Here is a 15,307-nt window from a genome sequence, read left to right on the forward strand (position 1 = left end):
GGAGACGGGGGGGACCGGTCTTGGGTCTGGTTCTCCGTCTCAGAACTACTGGCAGAGAGTTTGGGGAGCAACAACAATGCAGAGAATAACCCTCGGCCTCCGCCTGGTGGACCCGGCCAGCCGGGGTCACTGGTGCGGCGTCAGCGGGGAGCTGTCCGGTGACCTCAGAGAAGGGCGACTGTGGGGACCACAGGGCCAGGGTGCAGCTTCAGGGGCAGAGTTCCCTGGGCTTCCAGGGTCCCTGGCCACCCCGGAGGCCTCCCCGCCCTGGAGGACGAGGGGGCCTGGGTCTCCCTAGCACCCCAAGGACGAGGCGGCCTCTTGGAGGCCGGCTGAGGGCAATCAGGGGGTAGCCTGATGATGGCACCCCGCACGTGGGCGCAATCAGCATAATTTATCTCCCAATCAGCGGTGGGGCGTGGAGTGGCGGGCCTGGCATTCGCGAGGCCGGGTGACAGAAATTGTTTTTTAAGCAGCCGCCCTCTGGAGACATTCCCCTCTCCTGACACCCAGCATAATGAGGCCTTGATTATCTGTCGGGCCTGCGAGCTCAGGAGTGGCTGTCGAGGCCGCCAGCGCCAGCTGGAGCCGCCCTGCCCTCCGCCCCGCAGCTGCCCTCCGACGAGCCCCTTTGTTCCCCGACACCCCCGCCCTTCGCGCTCCTCTCCCGCAGCGTCTGCCTCATGCCCCTTTGAGAAGGAGCCTGCTCCTGCCTGAAGCTACTCAGGACCCAGGGCGGAGCACCAGGTCCCCGCCTCGCAGAGATGGAGCTGGACGAGAAACTCAGCCACTGTGGAGGCGGCAGCTCCAGAGCTGGCAGCACAGAGACCCTGTACTGGGGAGGCTGTAGGCACCCCACCGTGGGCACCCCACTGCAGGAACCCCCACTGCGGGGACCCCCATTATGGATATCTCCCCTTTGGGTGTCCCCACTGCAGGAACCCCCACTGTGTGCATCCCCACTGCAGGAACCCCCACCATGGACACCCCACTGCAGGAACCCTCACTGCAGGCACCCCCACTACAGAAACCTCCCCTATGGTGTCTCCCCTGTGGTTGCCTCCGCTGCACGCACCCCCACTCCAGGCTGACCCCGGGAGGTGGAGGTGGGGCTCCCTCCTCCCCTGACCGATGGGAGGTGACAGGGACAGAGTGAAGGATGTCCTCCCTTCTCTGGGGACATGTCTTCCTGCTCTGAACGTCTCCGATGGAGCACACCCGTGGAACAGGAGATGATGGACAGAGGGGAGATGGCGAGCCCGGACGGGCGGAGTGGCCCCGTCTCTGAGCTCCCTGTCACCTGGTCCAGGCGCCCTCTCAGGGTCACCGTCCGCTGCCCAGTCCAGAGACCAAGTGCTGTGGCAGCAGGAATGGGACTGAGCCCCAGTTCCCAGACACGGTCAGTCTGGCCCAGGAGACGAGGTGCCCCTGCCTCTCCTGCACACATCCATTGCCCACATGGCACGCATAGTTGGAGGGACAAAAAGATAGACTGAATCGAGACTCCGCCGTCAAGAAACCTCAGCGAATAGCTGATGGGTAGACAAACTAAAACGAGGACGGAGCTCTGGGAAGACGAGTGTCAGCCGCGTTCGCGGTTGCTGTTACACTTCGCACGTCAACCCCCAAACGCCAGCCCCACATTCTGCATCCAGACGGAGCTTGGTGTTTGCTGATCGATGAAGCTGTACTCACTTTGGCAGAAAAACGTAAATGTTTCCTGGCAGCAAAAGCAGAAAATATATTTATCTAAAGGGTATGCATTTGAAATCCCACAGTAGCAAAACCAATGACAAGGCAGGCAACTCACATTTCTTTCCCCCAAATAATTCCCTGGTGAAGGACCAGCTCCAGCTGGCAGAGGCGGCCCTCGGCAGCCAAGATCTCGGCTTCGAAGGAAGAAGCCATGAACTCACTTGCTCAAAAGTTCACAAACAAAAAGTTCCATTCCCGATGGAAGCACGCTATGGTTGGAATGGGCCAGAACAATCTGATCAGCCTCTTGGCCTGTTCCAAGAAACTGGGACGTCCCTCCTCTCATCAGCTGAGTGAAAGAGCAAGCTCAACATCAGGACCAGGATGCAGGCTGAACCTTGCAGTCTGGCCCAGCCATGGGAGAATCCCCCCACCTTGGGCTTCGTGCCAGGAGAGAACCACCGTAGGGTGTGTGTGTGTGTTTGGTGACAGACAGAAAGTTTGTCCAGCCATCCTCAGCCACCAGCACTGCCTGGAAAAACCCAAACACCTTACCGCACGCTGCTACCCACTGTCCAGTGAGGCTGGATTCTAAGACCTGACTCAATCCTCTGTCTCCATATTGAAACACAGCTCTCCACTCACTGGGCTTCCCAGGTGAGTAAAGACACTGTAGTAAAGACAGTAGTAAAGACACTGTCTGCAATGCAAGAGATACAGGAGATGTGGGTTCGATCCCTGGGTTGGGAAGAGCCCCTGGAGGAAGGCATGGCAACCCACTCCAGTACTGTTGCCTGGAAAATCCCGTGGATGGAGAAGCCTGGTAGGCTACAGTCCATGGGGTCGCTAACAGTCGGACACGACTGAGACTTCACTTTCACTTTTCCCTTTCATGCACTGGAGAAGGAAATGGCAACCCACTCCAGTATTCTTGCCTGGAGAATCCCAGGGACGGGGGAGCCTGGTGGACTGCCGTCTATGGGGTCGCACAGAGTCGGACCTGACTGAAGCGACTTAGCAGCAGCAGCAGCAGCAGCAGCAAATATTCAGTAAAAAAATATAATGGAACTATTAAGAGATAATAGAGGATTAGACAAAGGTTCATATAGTCAAAGCTGTGGTTTTTCCAGTAGCCATGTATGGATGTGAGAGTTGGACCATAAAGAAGGCTGAGCACTGAAGAATTGATGCTTTCAAACTGTGGTGTTGGAGAAGACTCTTGAGAGTCCCTTGGACTGCAAGGAGATCCAACCAGTCCATCCTAAAGGAAATCAACCATGAATATTCATTTGAAGGACTGATGCTAAAGCTGGAGCTTCAATACTTTGGCCACCTGATGTGAAAGTTGACTCATTGGGAAAGACCCTGATGCTGGGAAAGACTAAAGGCAGGAGGAGAAGGGGACGATAGAGGATGAGATGCTTGGATGGCATCACCAAGTCAATGGGTATGAGTTTGAGCAAGCTCCGAGAGGTAGTGATGGACAGGGAACCCTGGCGTGCTGCAGTCCATGGGGTCGCAGAGAGTCAGGCACAACAGGGGGACTGGAAGGACATAAGAGAGAGGAGGAGAAGGGAAGAGAGACATGGAGAGAAATGGAGAGAGAGGGAGACAGAGGGAGGGTGGGAAGAAAGGAGGGCGAGAGGAGAGCGCTTCAACCAAGAAATGCCAGAGCACAGGAGGGAGGAAACTTTAAATGAACCAATGAAAAGATGAACACCTCCACGTTCATAATGGGGTACCCGCAGGAGAAGTGGGTGCCGTCCACCCTTGAGGTACAGGGCAGAGCATGACGGGGGGTTCCTGGAGCCAGGCAACCAGCCGTGAGCACTGGAGTGGGGTCACCTCATGGCTTCCCGCCTGCTCTGCCCACCTGAGTCACAGAAGCCCCTGCCAGCCTCTACCTCCAAATATCGCAGGGTGCCTCCATGGGCCCCGGAGCCAGAAGCACACGGGGAAGGGCCTCCTGGAGAACTCGGTCCAGCTCATTCGGGCAGACATGACCCGTGGCCTTTCATACCTATCCTGAGCTGGAGAAACGCAACTGATCCTCAGTGCTCCTCCTGGGCATCTCTCCAAAGGAGTGGAGACCAGTCTAAAGAGACAGCACCGCAGCACCGCTCACAACAGTAGCGAGCACCGGGGCCGGAGGGGACTCTGGAGGTGACGGACAGGCTTCAGCATGGACTCTGGTGACGGAGCCAAGGTGTATGTGGTGGTGGTTAGTCATTAAGTCCTGTTCGACTCTGTGATCCCATGGACTGTCGCCCGCCAGGCTCCTCTGTGCATGGGATTCGACAGACAAGAATACTGGAGTGGGTAGCCTTTCCCTTCTCCAGAGGATTTTCCCAAGAGGTGAACCCTTGTGTCCTGCATTGCAGGCAGAACCCTTGTGTCCTGCATTGCAGGCAGAGTCTTTACCAACTGAGCCACCCCGGGAACTCAAGGCGCATAAGTGTTAGTCGCTCAGTCGTGTTCAACCCTTTGACCCCGTGGACTGTAGCCCACCAGGCTCCTCTGTCCATGGGATTCTCCAGGCAGGAATACTGGAGTGGGCTGCCATTTCCTTCTCCAGGGGATTTTTCCCGACCCAGGGATCACACCCATGTCTCCTGCGTTTCCTGCATTGCAGGTGGATTCTTTACCGCTGAGCCCCCGGCGGGGCCCCTGTTTTCTGCTGTAATTCACAGTAATTCCATGTCTGCGTTTGTACCCTTGTCTGGGTGCGTTTCAGGCTCCGTGGTGACTAACCTATTTGATTTTTCTTTGATCACAGCTTCTGAAGGGCATTAAAGTTCTAAAAGTTGGCTTTTGACTGTAATGAAAGCTCAGACAGGGACAGTGACCAATGTCCAGATGCATTTTTCACGTGAAACAGACATTTCTTAATATATTTGTTTCCTTCTTTGGGGCGTTAATCCCTCAGAGTTATTCATTTGACTGTTAGTAACAGATCATCAAAGGAGTGCTGAGAGCCCAGCACAGAGGCAGCGGGGATTTACTGCTCAGGTCTCTGGAAACGTGGTCTCCAGCCCTACGCGGCATGCATCCGCGCGTGTACACACCCACATGAATGCATATACTCTGGTTTTGTTCAGGCTAATGCTATAATCTAAGGCAAAAGAAAAAGCACCTGCATAAAATAAAAATCTCAAAGAATGGGTCAATAGCCATTGAAAATAATGTTGGAACAGGTGTGGAAGGATATCTTTGATCTCGAAGACCCTTTTAAAAGTGTCAGAAACAAAGTACATGCTTAAGTCAAAGAGAAAACCCCAGAAGCATTGTTTTGGAAAGTAAGGGAGGTTTTCGGTTTAATGCAAACGTGGCTCTGTTGCCTGATGTTCATAGGATCCAGCTGAAAAGACAAAATCTGAGGGAATTATCCACGTGGCGCCCAGGGGCGCTGCGTTCTCAGCAGACCCGCAGGGGAGCCCGCGGCATGCTCTGGGAACCCAGCAGGAACACAGACGTGGTCCCGTCCTGACCACTGCACGGGCTCAGATCCTCCCGTGGGACTTTGAGAGCCAAAAGCGGGTCGGCTGAGGGCCAAGGGTCGGAGGGCAGGGGTCAGGCTGGTGGTTGGGACCAGCACTTGTGGCCCCAGCACCTCTGACAGTGACTGGGATGGTGATGGGAGATGGGGGGCGTGAACGTGGGTTTGAAGCCAGCACCCTTGCTTATCCGGAAGATGCTCTCCTCCCAGTTAAGCGCAGGGCTGACGCCAGTGCTTGGTGGTGGGTGCGACCCTGGGCAGGACTGGTCCATCCACACCCACGCGGGTGCAGCGTCCACACGGGCAGGGCTCTGAAGCATTGGTCCCCCAGCACTGTGGTCACTGCACCCCTTCACATACCTACACGTTACGCAGGACCCCAAACAGCCCCTGTTCACGGGGCTAAGCAGATCTCTACTGTCACGCCCTGCCGTCGGCACAACGTGGATGGACCTTGAGGGCATCACGCTGAGTGAACGAAGTCAGAGAAAGACAAACACCGTACAACCTCACTACATGTAGAACCAAACCTAACAAACAGAAGAACCCACACAGAGAGCTGGGGTTGCCAGAGGTGGGGGCGGGGGGAGAGTGGGTGAAGGGAGTCAAAAGGTATAGACCTGCAGGGATAAAGTCAGAGCACTGGGCTGGAAACGCGCGCCTGGCAACACCGCATCGCGTGTTGGCGAGTTGCTGAGAGCGCAGGTCTTAAAGAGCTCAGTTCAGACGGCACTCTGAGGACTGCCAACATCAAGGCTGAATCGCATACAAGAGGAAAAGGACCCGGAGGGTGGGGAGAGCTTCCGGAAGAGGGCGTGTCCTAACAGGAGTACGGGGAATGGGCCGGAGCGCCCCGGGGTGGACGGCAGCGAGGACAGGCCGGCGAGAGGGAAGCAGGTTTCAGGAGGGGAGGGCAGGTCCTCTGTCTTCTCCCATCGGCCTCCCTGGGCTCCTCCGAGTGCACGGCCTGTCTGCCCTAGCCTCAGTCTGCTCATCTGTAAAACAGGATGCCAACAACTACCTCGTCGGTTGTCTGAGTGCTGAACGTCGCAGTGTGCGTGGAGCAGCGGGACCAAGACCCGGCACGCAGCCAGATCACTGCCCGCCAGGGCCCTTGACCCACCCTGAGGGTCAGGAGAGGTGGCTTTTTCCATCAGTGAAGTTGCTCAGTCATGCCCGACTCTTTGCGACCCCATGCACTGTAGCCTACCAGGCTCCTCTGTCCAGGGGATTCTCCAGGCTTTTGATATACTCCCCCACCCCTAAATAACTTATTAATTTTCTCTTTGATGATGTAAGGACTTCCCTGGTGGCTGAGACGGTAAAGCATGTGCCTATAATACGGGAGACCGGGTTCAATCCCTGGGTCGGGAAGATCTCCTGCAGAAGGAAATAGCAATCCACTCCAGTCTTCTTGCCTAGAAAATCCCAGGGATGGAGGAACCGGGTAGGCTACAGTCCATAGGATCAGGATCACAAAGAGTCGGATACAACTGAGCAACTTCACTTGCTTTCGCTTTCTTTGATGATGTAAAACTATTAATATGTTTGGAGACTTGATCCTATGTATTACATATTTGAATGCAAGTAATAATAAGTAAGGTGTTCATAAGGTTCTACTGTATGAAACCCTTGAATTTAAGTGTCTGTGAACTCCTTTGACTTGAGTACAAAGGTCGGGGCCTTGAGTGACAAAAACTCTGAAAGGTTTTGCGTCCAAGAGAAATGGCTCCCCAGCATGAAACCAAAAATGGAAAGTTCCTATGCTCTCAATCTACTGATGCAATTTGGGAGGTGGATCCCAGAATATCAGATCCAGAGACCTCTGTGTGGACACACCAGGACACTTGGAGAACTTGGGAGGGTCTTTCTCCGTCTACAGATTTTCGCTGCACAAGCTCTCAAATATGAGGGTCTAAATGGCCAGCAGCATAAAGCAAGTCACTGTATCTTCAAGTTCAATGGCAAGTGTGTTGAATGTGTATTATTTTTCATTTTGAAATAGATTCTCTACAGCGCATGTTCCCAACAGATCAGTCAAAGAATGAACCCACATCTGAAATGGGCATAATTCAAAGGCACTTTGGAAATGTCAGGTTTGGCAAGCCGGCCAACGTGTACCTCCTAAAACCGAAGGCAGTATTTGTCTTCAGAAACAAAGTCTTCCCAACCTGAGACTTTCTAATACAAAGTAGTATCTACTTTAGTCACCGAGTTTTCCGAAGGCTTGCCGGAAGCAGAACTCTCTGGATGCCCTTCTATCAGAAGATGCTTACCTGCTCCTTTCTAGGTGGAAATACAAGTTGAAAAAAACGTCCAGGACCTGGAGGACAGGCACCTCCATCTACAGAAACTGAAATGACACCCCCCCCCCATGCAGGACCACTATCATTCAGTTCAGTTCAGTCGCTCAGTCATGTCCGACTCTTTGCGACCCCATGGACTGCAGCACGCCAGGCCTCCCTGTCCATCACCAACACCCGGAGCTTACTCAGATTCGTGTCCATTGAGTCGGTGACGCCATCCAACCATCTCATCCTCTGTCAGCCCCTGTTCCTCTCGCCTTCAATCCTTCCCAGCATCGGGGTCTTTTCAGATGAGTCAGTTCTTCACATCAGGTGGCCAAAGTATTGGAGTTTCAGCTTTAGCATCAGTCCTTCCAGTGAATACTCAGGACTGATCTCCTTTAGGATGGACTGGTTGGATCTCCTTGCAGTCCAAAGGACTCTCAAGAGTCTTCTCCAACAACACAGTTCAAAAGCATCAATTCTTCAGTGCTCAGCTTTCTTTATAGTCCAACTCTCACATCCATACATGACTACTGGAAAAAACATAGCCTTGACTAGATGGACCTTTGTCAGCAAAGTAATGTCTCTGCTTTTTAATATGCTGTCTAGGTTGGTCATGCCTTTTCTTCCAAGGAGCAAGCGTCTTTTAATTTCGTGGCTGTAGTCACCATCTGCAGTGATTTTGGAGCCCCCCCCAAAATAAAGTCTATTGTAAGTGTCCACCATTCTCTTCCGAAGGCCCAAGTCAGACAGAGTCTCCCCATGAAGCCGCCCACAACTCCCGTCAGCAGCATCAATCATGGCCTTTCTGTGCCCTCCAGACGCTTCCCAGCCCGGATGGTTTGAAGTTCCAGTACCGGAACGTAGCAGAGCGGCACTGGAGCCCAGATCTGCAGTTCTGCCGGCAGCTCACCAGCACGTCCCGTGCAGACGTCCCTCCGCTCTTACGGCTCCTGTTCAGCAGCCATGAACTCTCTCATGCGCAACTGTCCTTGAAACCAGGTCTCTCTGCTCTGTTCACATGGAGCGTGCAGCAGCAAAGTCCAGAAAAAGGGGGGCCCCCACACACCTCCCACAGAGGAGTGCAAGATCACAGCACCCCCCACAAACACAACACTGCACGCACACTCCCAGCTGGCCCCTTGGGCTCCTTACCAAGAGACACTATCAGACAGCATCAGACACCAGTTTGATCAGACACCAGCATCAGACATCAGTGGATACTGACAGATGTGAAAGTCAAAGTGAAAGTCGCTCCCTCATGTCCGACTCTGTGACCCCCTGGACTATCTAGTCCATGGAATTCTCCAGGCCAGAATACTGGAATGGGTTCCCTTCTCCAGGGGATCTTCCCAACCCAGGGATCGAACCCAGGTCTCCCGCATTGCAGGCGGATTCCTAACCAGCTGAACTCCAAGGGAAGCCCGAGAATACTGGAGTGGGTAGCCTATCCCTTCTCCAGCAGATCTTCCTGACCCAGGAATCAAACTGGAGTCTCCTGTGTTGCAGGCAGATTCTTTACCAACTGATCTATCAGGGAAGCCCACACTGATGGCTACTACTGCCATATTTATATCCAAGGCCGTGCTGCTTTCCCAAGCAAAAAATCTACTCCAACACCTGGCACCCCAAATCGATTCTTTGATGGGTTCCTGGCTCCCCTACAGCATGTCGTGATCACTCAGGTCAGGCCGCCGCCTACCTCACACCGGCCTTAATCGCAGAGCTGTCCTGCAGGGCTTCTGTCCCCAGAGAAAGCCAGTCCGGACGGGGTGTTCACATCCACTGGAATGTCCCTGAGAGAACCGGTCATTCCTCCTAACTGCTGTGTCATGGTTTCCGGCAAGGACACGGTTCTGGGGGTCACTGGCATTGGCCCTTCTCTATTGTGAGGTAACCCCCAGCCATGGACCCAAGGGCTCCCTTGGCCAGGGGCAGGCTGGACAGAATCGAAGGCCGCAGAACCGGAGTGGACCAGGCTGCCACGGCTCCAGGTCCCCTGAGGACTGTGGTGCAAACACTGGGCAGCTGGCAGGGCACTTGGTCTGTGGCTGCCAGCCTGCGTCTGCCTTAGGAAAAGCGTCCGACATCTTGGGATGACAAAGACAGCCGCCACAAAAAGCCAGGAGGCTGACCTCTCTCTGGCAGGTTTAGACTTAGGGGCCGATTTCTACACCACCCCTGAAGCTCCCGTCAGCAAACAGGAGTGAAGAAATACCCGAGGCCTCCATAGCTGGAGAAGACCTTCAGCAGGTGGGGCGCAGGGGTGCAGGGCGAGCTGGTGGGGAGGGTCCACGCCACTCCCCGCCAGATCTGCCAACTGCTTCCGCACAAAAAAGAAAACACACAGCTTTTAGCAACAATGGCCACTTCAGAGAGACTCCTTTTCTAGTCCTCTTGCTCCAAGTCTGGCTGGAAATGATGTCATGAAAGCAAAAAACAAACTGAAGAAATCGTTGAAGATACTTTGATGGGTGGCAGAGCTGCTTGGGGCCCATCCAGGTGCAGAACAATGCCTGGGAAGAGCCTTCTGTACTTGGGCAGTCGCCCTAAACCAAATGCTGCGGTTGCTACACCATTTGGGGGTAGTAAAACCCTACGGGGAAAGTGCTGTGGGCTGAGTCAGCCCATTATCACACGTCGGCAACAATCAGCAAGAGCACGGATGGTCCCTTGCTCCTTCTGGGTGGAAGAAGCCAAGAACAAATAATTCTACTGTTGGTAAAACTGGGGTTTTAGTATGGCTGTTTTCCCCTAAAACTCACCTATTATATTTCTCATGCTCTTAAACTAAGGAGAATTGCGAGGATAGCAAATATTAAGATGAACCCAAGAGCAACAGAAGTAACCACACAAATGTGCTTCTGCACTAAACACAGAGATGCACTTCCAGGTTTGGGAGTCGAGGTGAGCTGCCTGGAATGCTGGCTCCAAAACATCCACAAGACAGGTGTTTTGATCCAACTGGGTATGGGGCACCTCCCGAGTGCGGGGCGGGGCTCCACTGGGCAAGAGTATGTGATGGCAGTGTGGGAGCCACCTCCCCACACGGTGCTCACGAGGAAAGCTGTGGACACTCGATGCTCCAACTCGTGACTTCTGGTTGGAAGGTTCCCTGTGGGGCTCCCTCTGGGTTCTCTGAATCCCAGACCCCCTCCTCACACCTTCTGTGGGTCTGCAGCCCTGGCCCAGAAAATTCCGTGTGTGTGTGTTGATGTTTTTGAACTGTGGTGCTGGAGAAGACTCTTGAGAGTCCCTTGGACAGCAACGAGATCCAGCCTGTCAATCCTAAAGAAAATTGGTCCTGAATATTCATTGGGAGGACTGATGCTGAAGCTCCAATATTTTGGCCACCTGATGTGAAGAGCTGACTCCTTGGAAGAGACCCTGATGCTGGGAAAGATCGAAGGCAGGAGAAGAGGGGGAAGACAGGATGAAATGGCTGGATGGCATCACCGACTCGATGGACATGAGTTTGAGCAAGCTCCAGGAGACAGTAGAGGACAGAGGAGCCTGGTGGGCTATAAACCGCGGGATCGCAGAATCGGACACGACTTAGCGACTGAGCAACAGCAAATGTTAACACAAAACCCCTAATTCATCCCCAACCCCTGGGCCTTTGGTAACAAGCCTGTGTTCCATGTCTGTGAGTCTGTTTCTGTTCTGTAAATAAGTTTGTGTCGTATATCAGATTCGCCTAGAAGAGATACCACATGGTGTCTGTCTTTGTCTGTCTGTCCATGTTGTATGACAATCCCCAGGTCTATAGTTCCTTCTTCACTACAGCTTCCCTCCCCTGGCCCCTGGCACAGACCTCCTGGGGCTGGGATAAATCACAGATGGCACAGTCCTGCCAACCACCGACCAGCTCTCCACCCCGAACCCACCAGCCCCTGAAGCCAGTGTGGTCCCGGGTCATAGATTCCTCCTTGGCTCAAGGAAACATCTGCCCTCAGTCAGCGACTTAAGATGTTTCAGAGACTTTCAACCTCCAAACATCTCCCGTGAAACCAACAGCTTTGCCATGAGGGTGACTAGGCTCTCATAAGAGCCCTAGTCACATTTGAATTTGCCACATTTGAATTTGCAAGAAGACATACCTGGCATCTCCACTGTGGGATTCTTGGTAGAGTTTTTCAGCAACTTTCAACTTTTTCAAATGAGAATCTAAAAAAAAAAAATTAGGAATCACTGCCCTGTCAAGTGCGAGAAACTAGCATGGGTGTGTTTTTCCTTCCATTTGAGGACGAGAAATCCAGGGTTCTGGGTGGCCATTTAGGGTGACACGAGGATCTCCAACCCAAATGCTCCCATCACCTGTTCAAAGCCATTTTCCCTACATCCCAACACTCATAAAAACAAGAGAAAGCTAAGTTCTCTGGAATTTAAAGAGAAAAAACGACACAGTAAATTTTAGTGTTTGCCTACTTGCTGTCCATGAAGATAACGTTCAGTTAATCTTATACCAATACCAAGAGAAACAAGAATTTAGATTCTGCAAATTCATTGCACAGGTTGAACTAGTTGGCCGTGTGAACCTCCAGTGACTGTGTTGCGTTTCTATGGCGATGAGCTGTTTACAAAGTGTCCTGGGCAGGTCAGCCCTCCAGCCCCCATGAGCTGACCCCGAGCTGGACGACCAGGAGCCCGGCAGTGCCTTCTGAGGACGCACTTACAGATCTCGAAGCCAGACTCCACTTTAAAAAAGAAAGCCCTCCCTACTCAAAATTCTTCAGATTTCATTTTCTAACACAAGATGACCCAGTTTCTTTCTTGCCTTTCAAGAACCTTCACGGTGACCACAGGCAAAACAGTCACTCTTGTTCTGCCCGGTCCTGCAGTTTCCATGGTCGGGGCTGGCCTCGCCAGAGCTCACCTTCGCAGAGATCCCGCCTCCAAACATCTCGGCTAAAGCCTCTCCATGCCCCACAGCCGTCCCCACCTGTCCACGTCCTCCCCGTCCAGCCCCCTCACTTCCCTCTCACGCCTCCTCCCTCTGCAGCTGGTGTGAAACTTCTCCCAGTAAAATCGGTGAGAATATGAGCACCTGTCACCTACAGGACCCGACTGATGGGGAAGGGGGTGCGGGTCCTGCCCGCTGATGCGCTCAGCCTCGAGCCCCAAGCACGTGGTCCCCGAGAGCCACGTGATGAGAAGTGTGCTCAGGAGAGCACGGCAGGGAGGAGATATCTGTACAGACATCCCTGACACACGCTGGTTCATCTGAAGATTTCTCAGCTTTCAAAATGTATCTATGCTCAGTCGTATCCAACTCTTTGTGACCCTATGCACAGTAGCTCACCAGGCTCTTTGTCCGTGGGATTCTCCAGGCAAGAATACTGGAGTGGGTTGCCATGCCCTCCTCCAGGGGGGGATCTTCCCAAGGATAGAACCCATGTCTCTTATGGCTCCTGCATTGGCAGGTGGGTTCTTTACCACTAGCACCACCTGGGAAGCCATGATGGTGCAAGAGTGATACTCATTCTGTAGAAGCTGTACTTGGACTTGTGAACTTCCATCTGTTCCCAGGTGCCAATAAACCATCTGGTACTCACTTGTGATGCTGGGCAAGGCAGCAAGACTTAGCTCCCAGTCAGCAGCCCCTGCCCTCATCACGCGTAACCACCGAAACACAGACAGGGGTTCTTACGTCCTTCAGTGTGGGATTCGGTAAGTGAGATATTCAACACTTGGATATAATGTGTGCTAGCCTCAGCTCTCTGAGCACATTTAAGGTGGGCCGGGGTGTGTGATGTGCAGTAGGTTGGGGTATTGGATTCACTTTGGATTTTCTTTACAACTTAAGGGTGAGTTCATCAGGAGGTAATCCCAAGGGAAGGGAGACCTGTCTGGGGAGAACTCACCCCAGGCCAGGCATGCGGGAGGGCCTGTGTTGGCCTCGGGGGTGTAGGACACGGGGAGGAAATGTGTGTGCACTGGTGGGGTGGGGAGCAGGAGGGTAAGTGAGCCAAGCAGGGCAAAGAGCACACACAAAGGTTCCGAGCATTACATCACATATACTTTTCAAGAAACTGAGATAAGAAATAAGGTTGATGCATTGAGAGCGGACTTACGGACATGGGGAGGGGGGAGGAAGGAGAGGGTGGATTGCATGGGGAGAGTGACATGGAAACTCACATTAGCGCAGGTAAAGCAGGCAGCCAGTGGGAATGTGCTGCGTGGCTCAGGGAACTCAAACCGGGGCTCTGCAACGACCTAGAGGCGCAGGATGGGGAGGGAGGTGGGAGCAAGGGGACATATGCACATCTACGGCTGACTCTTGTTGATGTTTGGCAGAAACCAATGCAATTCTGTAAAGCAATTATCCTTCAATTAAAAAATAAAAAAAATTTTTTTTTAAAGAAATATGGTCAATGGAGCAGAGTCCATGGAGCAGGAAGCAATCAGGATGAGACTGAGGGACGGATGGCTGCATGGAGCCCTGGACGAGTGTCATGTCGACAAGAAGCCCAGGAAGGGCTCTGAGATTCTCCCTCTGGACCGCAGGCAGAGGGGGCGGTTAGAGGGGGCTCACCCAGGAAGAGGATGCCGTCGGGTGAAGCAGTCAAGGTCGAGTAAGGAGGACGCACTGGGCTCAGGGCAGGTCACTGGGGCCTGGAGAGTGATTCCACGCAGGAAGGGAGGCATCCAGGGCGAGTCCAGGTCTCTGCCTTGAGCACGCAGGGCATACGGACAGCGGTCAGGGGCCGGGAGAAAGAATGGGGGGGTGCAGGAGAGGGCATCACGGCTCTGCTCCACGCTCCGTAAGTGGAGGCCAGGCCAGAGCTGTGGGGCGGGCAGCTGGGGGCTCCAGACCGCAATCGACCCGCCACCTCTGGAGCTGCACGCTGATGTGTAAGGGCACTGAGGCCCGCCAAGACTTCGCCCCTTTCTGCTCACTGTGACTCGAGGAACCCGCAGGCCGTGTGCCTCCCGGGGTGATGGTCTGTGGCCGCTTCGCGCAGGGTCCTGGGAGGACGTGGGGCTGCGGGAAGGGTGCCAGTCACGGCTTCCCTGCCTCGTTCAGGACAGCCCCCTGGTCCTCGGTGGCTCGGACAGGCTCCACGTTCCCCAGGAACAGTTTCCCCTCGACAGTCCAGTTAGGCTAAGACTCAGTGTAAGTGCCTGGCGATAGAACAGTGATGATAACTGAACAGCGTGTCTGCCGGGACCCATCCCAGAAATGACCTGGCTCGATCCTTACGCGATGCCGCGGAGCGGGTCTCCGAGCACCACGCGCCGTCACGTGGCTCTCCCTGCACGTGGGAGCCGGCCCGGACCTGCGCTCTACGGCGTCCGCCTCCGGGGCCTGCCTTCTCCTGCGTCCGCGCGGAGACAGGGGCTGAGAGCGGAACCGGGCGGCAGACGCGGCCGTCTCCTCTTTCCTCCCCCTCCTGCCAGGAAGCCGAGTCCCACTCTTCCTTCTTCCATCAGAGTCGGCTCTGAGAGCCTCCATTTTCACTAACGGGTGAATGACTGACACACTTTAAAACTTTCCTCTAAACAGACAGGACAAGCTCCCGGCCCAGTTTCAGGCATCACTCCTCATCTTTATTTCAAAACCTCCCCTTCGCTCACCTTTTGTGACAGCCTCATGGGTTTCCCAGTCTCCCAGCCTCTGATCTGGGGGACACATTTGTCCCTCCAGTAATCTGTGACCGTGTCTTCAACGTCAATTCTCTGAGGTTTCACAGTCAGGCCAGGCCTGACTACCACGGTGGCCGTGGCAGCGGGAAGGCTCCAGACCCCTGAACAGCAGTTCATCCAAGCTGGGCTGTGCTGCTTGTGTGGATTCCAAGGACTTAGAAAAAAGTAAAATATTTCATTT

The 15,307-nt window shown here is 53.9% G+C and overlaps 1 protein-coding gene across 5 annotated transcripts in view; it reads right to left on the reverse strand.

Moving 5' to 3' along the window:
• LOC145524035 (uncharacterized) overlaps positions 1 to 15,307 on the reverse strand; it is a 343,643-nt gene that overhangs the window by 106,447 nt on the left and 221,889 nt on the right. For all 5 annotated transcript variants that reach the window (XR_014067056.1, XR_014067063.1, XR_014067053.1 and 2 more), the window contains one exon: positions 11,580 to 11,646. The gene's annotated coding sequence lies outside the window, so the exon portion shown is untranslated. The remainder of the gene's footprint in view (positions 1 to 11,579; positions 11,647 to 15,307) is intronic.

This window comes from Giraffa tippelskirchi, chromosome 10, assembly GCF_054371585.1.
Source record: "Giraffa tippelskirchi isolate mGirTip1 chromosome 10, T2T-mGirTip1v1.2.pri, whole genome shotgun sequence".
NCBI classification, from domain to species: domain Eukaryota; kingdom Metazoa; phylum Chordata; class Mammalia; order Artiodactyla; family Giraffidae; genus Giraffa; species Giraffa tippelskirchi.